Source organism: Trachypithecus francoisi, unplaced genomic scaffold (assembly GCF_009764315.1).
Source record: "Trachypithecus francoisi isolate TF-2019V2 unplaced genomic scaffold, Tfra_2.0 Lachesis_group3, whole genome shotgun sequence".
Lineage (NCBI taxonomy): Eukaryota > Metazoa > Chordata > Mammalia > Primates > Cercopithecidae > Trachypithecus > Trachypithecus francoisi.
The window spans coordinates 139,630,884-139,639,709 of record NW_022681468.1 but is presented as its reverse complement, the minus strand read 5'-3'; the positions used below and the strand labels follow the sequence as shown (position 1 = coordinate 139,639,709).

Sequence of the window (8,826 nt, the reverse complement as noted above, 5' to 3'; positions counted from 1 at the left end):
GACGGGGACTTTTAAATGACATTAAAAATTGTACATAAAATATGTTTTAGGATAATACCTGTTTGACCAAAGAAAGGCTTGGCTTCAGAGAATGTTAAGACAGAAATAGAGGGGCGTTAAATCCCCTTTTAAGTTTTTTCTAATTTCCAATCTGAGGAGGAAAATAATGTAGTAAAGGGACGCAAGAGCAACCTCGCTTCTTCCACAAGGCCCAGGATGCGAAGCGAACCTGGGCCGCTCGGCTACTGCCTGGTTGCAACCCGGAAATGCAGGGTGCAGGGCGGGCGGTAAGGGACCGGCCGCCGGTGCTGATGCGGCTCAGAGAAATCCCGCCCTTGCCGCCGCCGCCCACCCATAATGTCCTCCTCGACCCTCCCTCGCCCCTCCCTCGCCCCGCCGCTGGGCCCTCACCGAAAGGGGGAGAGCGGTGGAAGAGAAAAGTCAAGGGAGCTCACGCGAAGCCCAGCCCCTACCGTGACGTCTGGAGACGCGACGCGTCGCCTCGCAATGCAAATAGGGAAAAGGGGATGAGCTGGGCTGGCTTCCGTCCTGACGGCTAAGGCTAATTCTCCCTCGAGTTCTTGGGAGATGGGCGTTTGGCGAGAAGGCTGGCGTTAGTGAAGCGCGCCGGGCGTCACGGTGAGTGCGGGTCTTGGGCCCTGGCACCTGTCCTCTGGGAAGTCGTCAGCTGTGAACCCCCCCTCTCCTTCCACCAGCTGCTGGTCACCCGGGAGACAAGCCGTGTCCGGGGAGAGGAGTGGTACAACTCCGAAAGGTAGAACCGGCTTGTGGAGAGGAAGGGCCCAACCTTGAGTCTTTTACGCCACCCATCTAGGATTGCCAAGCGAGTTTCGTGCGGTTTTTCGGTTTTAAAAGGTGGCTTTGACCATTCTTTCGTTCTCTTGGACACTTATACCCGACTTTGACCTCTTTCCTCTTGCTTCCGGTTTTTTGTTTTTGTTTTTGTGTTTTTGTTTTTTAATTCTCTGCAATCTGCCTACAATCCCAGGCCTTACTACAGCTCCTGAAACTGTTTCCCAGTTTCTCCTCTTCCCTAGTCACACTTCATTTTAGTGAAGTTGGAGTTTAAAGACCCTATAAGCTTATCAGAGTTAAAACTATGACTGCCTCAAATAGAAGCTTTTTTTTTTTTTCCTAAAAAGTGCCTTCCAACCTAGAGTTGTGGAACAAGTTAATTTCACCGCCACTCCACCTTGGAAATTATCAGAATCCTTGCTTGCAGCGATGTGCATTTATATAGAAAGCTGCAGACCACCCTCCTGGGTTTATTTCTTGCCTCCAGTTCATTCTGTGACCTTGAACAAGTCACTTAATCACTAACAAAATATTTACCTGACACAGAGGTGTTGCAGAGCCTAAGGAATTTAGTATTTAAGAGACCTGAGGGTTTCAGATGAAAGGGATTTATATCTAAAGGATATTACCTTTTCTGAATCTGTGAAGCATCCTTAGTTTTGTAAATATCTTGCTGCAGCCATTAAAAATGCCAAGTGGTTATTTGTTAAGGAAGTGTTCCTGTTTTAGGCTTGCTCTTCTGCGGCTTTGCCATGTAAGCAGATTTTGCATTTCAGCCGATTCTGTTTAAGATTGGTTGGTGAATGTCATTCATGATGGATTTGGGCAGTTTCTCCTTACAACATATCCTGGACCATTAAGCATATCTGGAAGGTGATATAGGTTGTGTTATGTCTTTATCATGTTGATACGGCTGCCTTGAAATAGGTATTCCTTTTCTTGTGACACATTGGATGCATCTTTAATATTAGTGAAGACCCTGTAGTAGTAAAAAAAAAAAAAAAAAAAAGAAAACCTGTCATTAATGAAATTTTGCACATAGGCATGCATTTTTTTTAGATAACAATGTATAAGAAAAACTAACAAAAATGTTTTACAGGTGACTTTTTTAGCATTTCATTTTTTAATATATTTACTTGGACTTTATTAATCATTATGGGCATTTGTTTATTAATGTGGACGTGGCTGGGTCCAGTGGCTCACGTCAGTAATGCCAGCACTTTTCGGAGGCCGAGGCGAGTGGATCACCTGAGGTCAGGAGTTCAAGACCAGCCTGGCCAACGTGGCGAAACCTGGTCTCTACTAAAAATACAAAATTAGCTGGGTGTGGTGGCGCACGCCTGTAATCCCAGCTACTCCGGAGGCTGAGGCAGGAGAATCACTTGAACCGGGGAGGCAGAGGTTGCAGTGAGCTGAGATTGCACCATTGCACTCCAGCCTGGGTGACAAGAGCAAAACTGTGTCTCAAAAAATTAAAAATAAAAAGCGTGGACGTAATGAAAAATAATCAGAATGACTTTTGAGTAAGACAGTTGGAAAATAAAACCAGTACATTAAATTTTTTTCATAAGTCTAGCATTATACTTTATTATGAACTTTTCTACATGAAAATGCACTCATATTTACGGAAGTGAAAGGAAAAAAAAGTCTTCAAGTATGTGTTGCTAATAAAATTAGAAATAATTAAGGAAATATTTTAAAAATACCTTGTTATTGTCCCAGTTACCTATTGCTGCGTAACAAATCATTCCAAAACACAGTGGCTTAAAACTGTAATTTAGTATCTCTCCTGTTTCTCTGGCCTGCCTGTACTTAGCTAAGTGGTTTTCACCTAGAGTTTAATGCGTTTGTATTCAGATAAGCAGCTGAATTTGGAGTCATCCGAGAGCTCAGCTGGTCTGGACATCCTAAATGGCTAATTCATGTGAAGGCAGTTGATGTTGGCTAGGAGTTCAGCTGGAAATGTCAACCGGAATGCCCACACATAGCCTCTTCACGTGACTTGAAATTCTGACTTGAATAGTATGGCGGTTAGGTTCCAAGAATACATGTTTGAGGAGACAGGAAGTAGAAGCTGCCTGTCTCCCAAAAAGCCTGAACCCAGAAATAGGCACAACATTATTTCCAACATACTCTGTTGGTTAGAGCAGTCAGACCAGCATCCAACCCTCACCTTTGAAGGGAAAAATGTCAAAGAATTTGTGGCCGTGCTTTGCCGACTGTAATTTTGATGACAAAGTTGTATTGGACTCTTGTTTGCATTTATATAGCAGATGAATAATAAGGTATGCTTCCAATTTCCAATTTCTTTTCTTTTTTTTTTTGAGATGGAGTCTTGCTCTGTTGCCAGGCTGGAGTGCAGTGGTACAATCTCGGCTTATTGCAGCCTCTGCCTCCCGGGTTTATGCCATTCTCTTGCCTCAGCCTCCCGAGTAGCATGTCACCATGCCCAGCTAATTTTTGTATTTTTAGTAGAGATGGAGTTTCACCATGTTGGCCAGGATGGTCTCGATCTCTTGACCTTGTGATCCACCCGCCTCAGCCTCCCAAAGTGCTGGGATTACAGGCGTGAGCCACCACGCCCAACCCATTTCCAATTTCTTTAACCATAATGCATTATGTTTTAATGGCATGTTACAGTTTTCAAAACATGTTTTTGTATATTTTTTCACTTGATACCTATGGTCACCCTATAGAAGCAGACGAATCATTCCTGTTTCATTTTGCAGATGAAAGTAAACTGAAGAGCAGTGGTGGTCATGTTGGGAGTGATTTATGGAATTTGTTGAAAGTCATATGATTAATAAATGGAAAGTAAGGCCTGCAACAGTTCCATAATATTAAATTTATTAGTACTGAATGATGAAATATTAAACTTATTTAGAATTCTACATTTATAGCCATACTAATTTTTTTCTTCTTTTTTTTTTTTTTTTTTGGAAACGGCGTCTTGCTCTGTCTCCCAAGCTGGAGTTCAGTGATGTGTTGTCGGCTCATTGCAGTGTCCGCCTCCTGGGTTCAAGCAATTCTGCTTCAGCGTCCCGAGTAGCTGGGACTATAGGCACCCACCACCACGCCCGGCTAATTTTTGTATTTTAGTAGAGATAGGGTTTTGCCATTTGGCCAGGCTGGTCTTGAATTCCTGACCTCAGGTGATCTGCCCACCTCAGGTGATCAGCCTCCCAAAGTTCTGGGATTATAGCCGTGAGCCATCACATATGGCCCTTTTTTTTTTCTAAAATTGAGACAAGGTCTTGCTCTGTCACCCAGGCTGAAGTGCAGTGGCATGATCTTGGCTCACTGTAACCTGTGCTTCCTGGGCTCAAGTGATCCTCCCGCCTCAGCCTCCCAAGTAGCTAGGACTGCAGGCACACGTCACCACACCTGACTAGTACCATACTAATTCAAGTAAAACAGTTCTCATGTATAGTGAATATGGCTTAACTAAGCTTTGTCTCTTTTGACTAACACATTACAATTTAGTTTTTTGTTTGTTTGTTTGTTTTTGAGACGGAGTCTTGCTCTGTCGCCCAGGCTGGATGCAGTGGCACGATCTCGTCTGACTGCACCCTCTGTCTCACGAGTTCAAGCAATTCTCCTGCCTCAGCCTCCCAAGTAGCTGGGACCATAGGCACACGCCGCCATGCCCGGATAATGTTTCTTGTTTTAGTAGAGATGTGGTTTCACTGTGTTGCCCAGGCTGTTCGTGAACTCCTGAGCTCAGGCAATCCGCCTACCTTGGCCTCCCAAAGTGCTGGGATTACAGGCTTGAGCCACCGCGCCCGGCCCGATTTAGTTTTTAATAATACAGCAGTCTTCCCCTTATCTGCAGGGGATATGTTTCAAGACCTCCAGTGAATGCCTGAAACCACAGATAGTACTGAACCCTATATATACTATGTTTTCCCTATAAATACATCTTTATGGTAAAGTTTAACTTATAAATTAGAAGCAAGAGATTAACAACAATAACTAATAATACAATAGAATAATTACAATATAGTGTAATAAAAGTTATGCCCTGTGGCCATAACTTGTACAGCTTGAGGTGTGACAGCAAAACCAACACAAATTTCTTTTTCCTTCTTCACAATTTTGCAGAAAAAAAGATCTTTCCGTAGATCTTAGCAACGTCAGCATGAGTTGTTTTTTTTTTTTTCTCTTATTGAGTTGAGAACTTTCACCTTTTCGCTTAAAGAAAGCAGTTTACAGCTTCTCTTTGGCATATGTGAATCTGTGCTCTTACACTTTGGAGCCATTATTAAGTAAAATGAGGGTTACTTGAACACAAGCGCTGTAATACTGCTATAGTCAGTCTGGTAACTGAGACGGCCACTTAGCAATTAACAGGCAGGTAGCATCTACAGTGTGGATACACGACAAAGGGATGATTCATGTCACAGGCTGGGCGAAGTGAGGTGGTGCACAATTTAAAACTTATGAATTGTTTATTTCTGGAATTTTTTATTTAATATTCTTGGACTGTGGTTGACTGCAAGTAGCAGAAACCATGGAAAGTGAAACCGTGGATAAAGGGGGACTACTGCACTAAATTCTGAAACACCAATAATCATGTGAACCCACATGTCTTTTTATTTTTATTTTTATTTTTTTATTTTATTTATTTATTTTTTTTGAGACGGAGTCTCGCTCTGTCGCCCAGGCCGGAGTGCAGTGGCCGGACCTCAGCTCACTGCAAGCTCCGCCTCCTGGGTTTACACCATTCTCCTGCCTCAGCCTCCCGAGTGGCTGGGACTACAGGCGCCTGCCACCTCGCCCGGCTAGTTTTTTGTATTTTTTTTAGTAGAGACAGGGTTTCACTGTGTTAGCCAGGATGGTTTCGATCTCCTGACCTCGTGATCCGCCCGTCTCGGCCTCCCAAAGTGCTGGGATTACAGGCTTGAGCCACCGCGCCCGGCCCCCACATGTCTTTTTAATAGTGTGAAATGAAATAATTACACATTATAATACCAATTTCAAAACAAAAAAAGTTGTGGGCATAAGAATCCTGGAGGTGTTATTTTAATTTCTCAGTTACAGAATTTTAAAAATGAAAATGATTTTTTAAATTTTTGGTAGGTTGAATGATTTAAGATGCTGATTTCAGCTGGAAACAAATTGTTGCCTTCATATTATTTTGTTGCTTCTAGCAACATGTTTATATTCATTCTTATATTGATGATTCCCAGTCTTGACTGAATGTTAGAATTCATTTGGGAAGCTTTTTAAAAATACCTGTATGGGCGAGGCAAGGTCAGCTCATGCCTGTAATCCCAGCACTTTGGGAGACCGAGACAGGAGGATCCCTTGAGCCCAAGAACTTGAGACTGGCCTGGACAACATACTGAGACTCTGTCTTTATTTTGTTTAATATATAAATAAGAAAATAAATAAATACCTGTGTGTATGTCTCAAATCCCTAAAGATTCTGATTTAATTATTTAGGAGTGGAATCTGAGCATCAATTTTTTTTTTAAGTTCTCTAGGTAACTGATTCTAACATACAGCTGGGATTGAGAACTATGTTTTTGGTACATGTTGAGTGTGATCTGGCTCCCTACTTAACAATTTTGCATCAGTTAAAAAAATTAAGCAATGAGGGAGAAGACAAAATAAATGGATTAAAGTTATAAATGTAGATATCTATTCTGGAAAACAGTTACCCTTTTATTAGTTTCTGGTAATGGTCCTTAATAAAATGAACAGACATTGGCCTGGTTTGCTAAGTGCCTATATCACAACACTAAGCCATACTTTACTTTGTTATCATTAGGTACTTATCTTTCATTTTAAGAGGCAGAAACTTTATTAAAAGGTGTATTTTTTTAGTATCCCCTGTATCACAACATTGCACCTTGTGTATAGTAGGTTTCTATTGTTTACCTAACTGAAGCCAGTTTAGACAGTCACTCTTTACAACTAGGACTAGTTCAGCTCCTTGGGAGACTGAGAAAAGAGAATCACTTGAACCTGGGAGGCAGAGGTTGTGCTGAGCTGAGATCGTGCCACTGTACTCCAGCCTGGACGGCAGAGTGAGAGTTCATCTCAAAAAAAAAAAAAAAAAAAAAACTAGGGCTAGTTTATTCTTCTATTCTCATGGCATTCTAAGAATTTTGTAAAGGTTTCTTGGAATACTCTATTCTCTCTTTCTTTGATTTCCATGTTATACTTTCCTGGTTTTCCATCATTCTGATGACCCCTGCTTCCTTTTCTGACCTATTCCTCCTTTAGATTCCCCCTATTCTGGGCCCTTTAAGTTAACTTTTCAGCGGTGGCTCAAGCCTGTAATCCCAGCACTTTGGGAGGCCAAGACGGGCGGATCACGAGGTCAGGAGATCGAGACCATCCTGGCTAACACGGTGAAACTCCGTCTCTACTAAAAAAAAAGTACAAAAAACTAGCCGGGCGAGGTGGCGGGCGCCTGTAGTCCCAGCTCCTCAGGAGGCTGAGACAGGAGAATGGCATAAACCCGGGAGGCGGAGCTTGCAGTGAGCTGAGATCCGGCCACTGCACTCCAGTCCGGGCGACAGAGAAAGACTCCGCCTCAAAAAAAAAAAAAAAAGAAGAGCTCATTTCCTTAGTGATTCATCCTCCTGATTTTAGTTACTAGTGTAAGTAATGTCTGTGTTTTAAAAGCTATTATAGAAGATTAAAAATGTACATAAAACTGAAGAAAATATGATTATTTTATTTTTGACTCAGGGTCTCCCTCTATTGCTCAGGCCGGAGCGCAGTGGTGTAATCATGGTTCATTGCAAGCTCAACCTCCCAGGCTCAAGCAGCCCTCCTGCCTCAGCCTTCCGAGAAGCTGGGACCACAGGCGCATGCCACCGTGCCCCGCTAATTTTTTTTTTTTTTTTTTGTAGTGATGAGGTCTTACTGTGTTGCCCAGCAGTTCACCAAATCCTAGATAGCATATAATTTTGGTGTCAATACTTATCTTCCAAAACAGTAGGGATTATCAAAATCAATATTGATGCCTTATTAGTTGATAAACAGATTTAATATCTGTCTGCTCTCACATAGAACTGATTTATAGTTAATATTTACATTTTTAGATGTTCCTTTAGCATACACTCAACATTTTCCACATTGAATTACCTACTTTGCTGTAAACCAAATGGTTCTTATTGGGGGTAATTTTGCCTTCCAGGACACATTTAGCAATGACTGTAGACAGTTTTGATTGTTACAACTGGAAAGGAAGGATGATAGTAAACTGGCATCTAGTGGGTAGAGGCTAGGGATGCTGCTAAACGTCCTCCAGTGCACACGGCACAGAGCAGCCTCTTACAAAAAATGTTTATCTGGTCCAAAATGTGAGTGATGACAAGGTCAAGAAACACTGCTGTAAACTGATCAGTTTTAAACTGCAGTATTCATTTTTTTGTTAATAGCACTACTGCTCTTAATATTTTGCAGGGTACTGTGTGTGTGTGTAAGCAAGAGAAAATACTGTTTCAGTCAACCAGTTACCAAAGCATGTTTCCACCATTTTGTGTTCTTTTCTGCAGTGACCTTCTAGTTACTCTTTTCCATAGTATCATTCCCTTGTTCTCATCTCCTTTCAATCTTACTTACATATCCCTAATTTGACCATCTTGAGATACTATTTCTCCCATCAAGAACTGGCTTTTATTGCCTGCTGAATCAAATATAAAGAAGTCTAGATGGCTTCAAAATTTTCCAGAATGTGACTCCATCTCCTACATAATATAATTTAGTTATTCTTGTTAGTCAACATTTATTTTTGTTTCTTTTAGTTAAATTCAGCTGACAGGGAGAAGCATTTATTAAAGTGGTAACTATGTGAGGACTACTGAGATAGGTGCCAGGGATTCAAAGACATGTCAACATTTTCCCTCTATCCAGTTGATTATTTCCCAGTAACTTCTGTAATATTCCTTATTATTCTTATTTTTATTTATTTATTTTTTTTCGAGATGGAGTTTCGCTCTTGTTGCCCAGGCTGCAGTGCAGTGGCGCAATCTTGGCTCACTGTAACCTCCG

At 41.7% G+C, this 8,826-nt stretch overlaps 1 protein-coding gene across 6 annotated transcripts in view; it reads left to right on the top strand.

The window, feature by feature from the left end:
• The first annotated feature begins 493 nt into the window (after positions 1-493).
• USP8 (ubiquitin specific peptidase 8) overlaps positions 494-8,826 on the top strand; it is a 77,955-nt gene continuing 69,622 nt past the window's right edge. For 2 of the 6 annotated variants that reach the window (XM_033190130.1, XM_033190131.1), the window contains exon 1: positions 556-775. The gene's annotated coding sequence lies outside the window, so the exon portion shown is untranslated. Of the gene's footprint in view, positions 776-8,826 lie in introns of all 6 variants that reach the window. The other 4 variants (XM_033190127.1, XM_033190129.1, XM_033190128.1 and 1 more) reach the window with 4 other exon arrangements.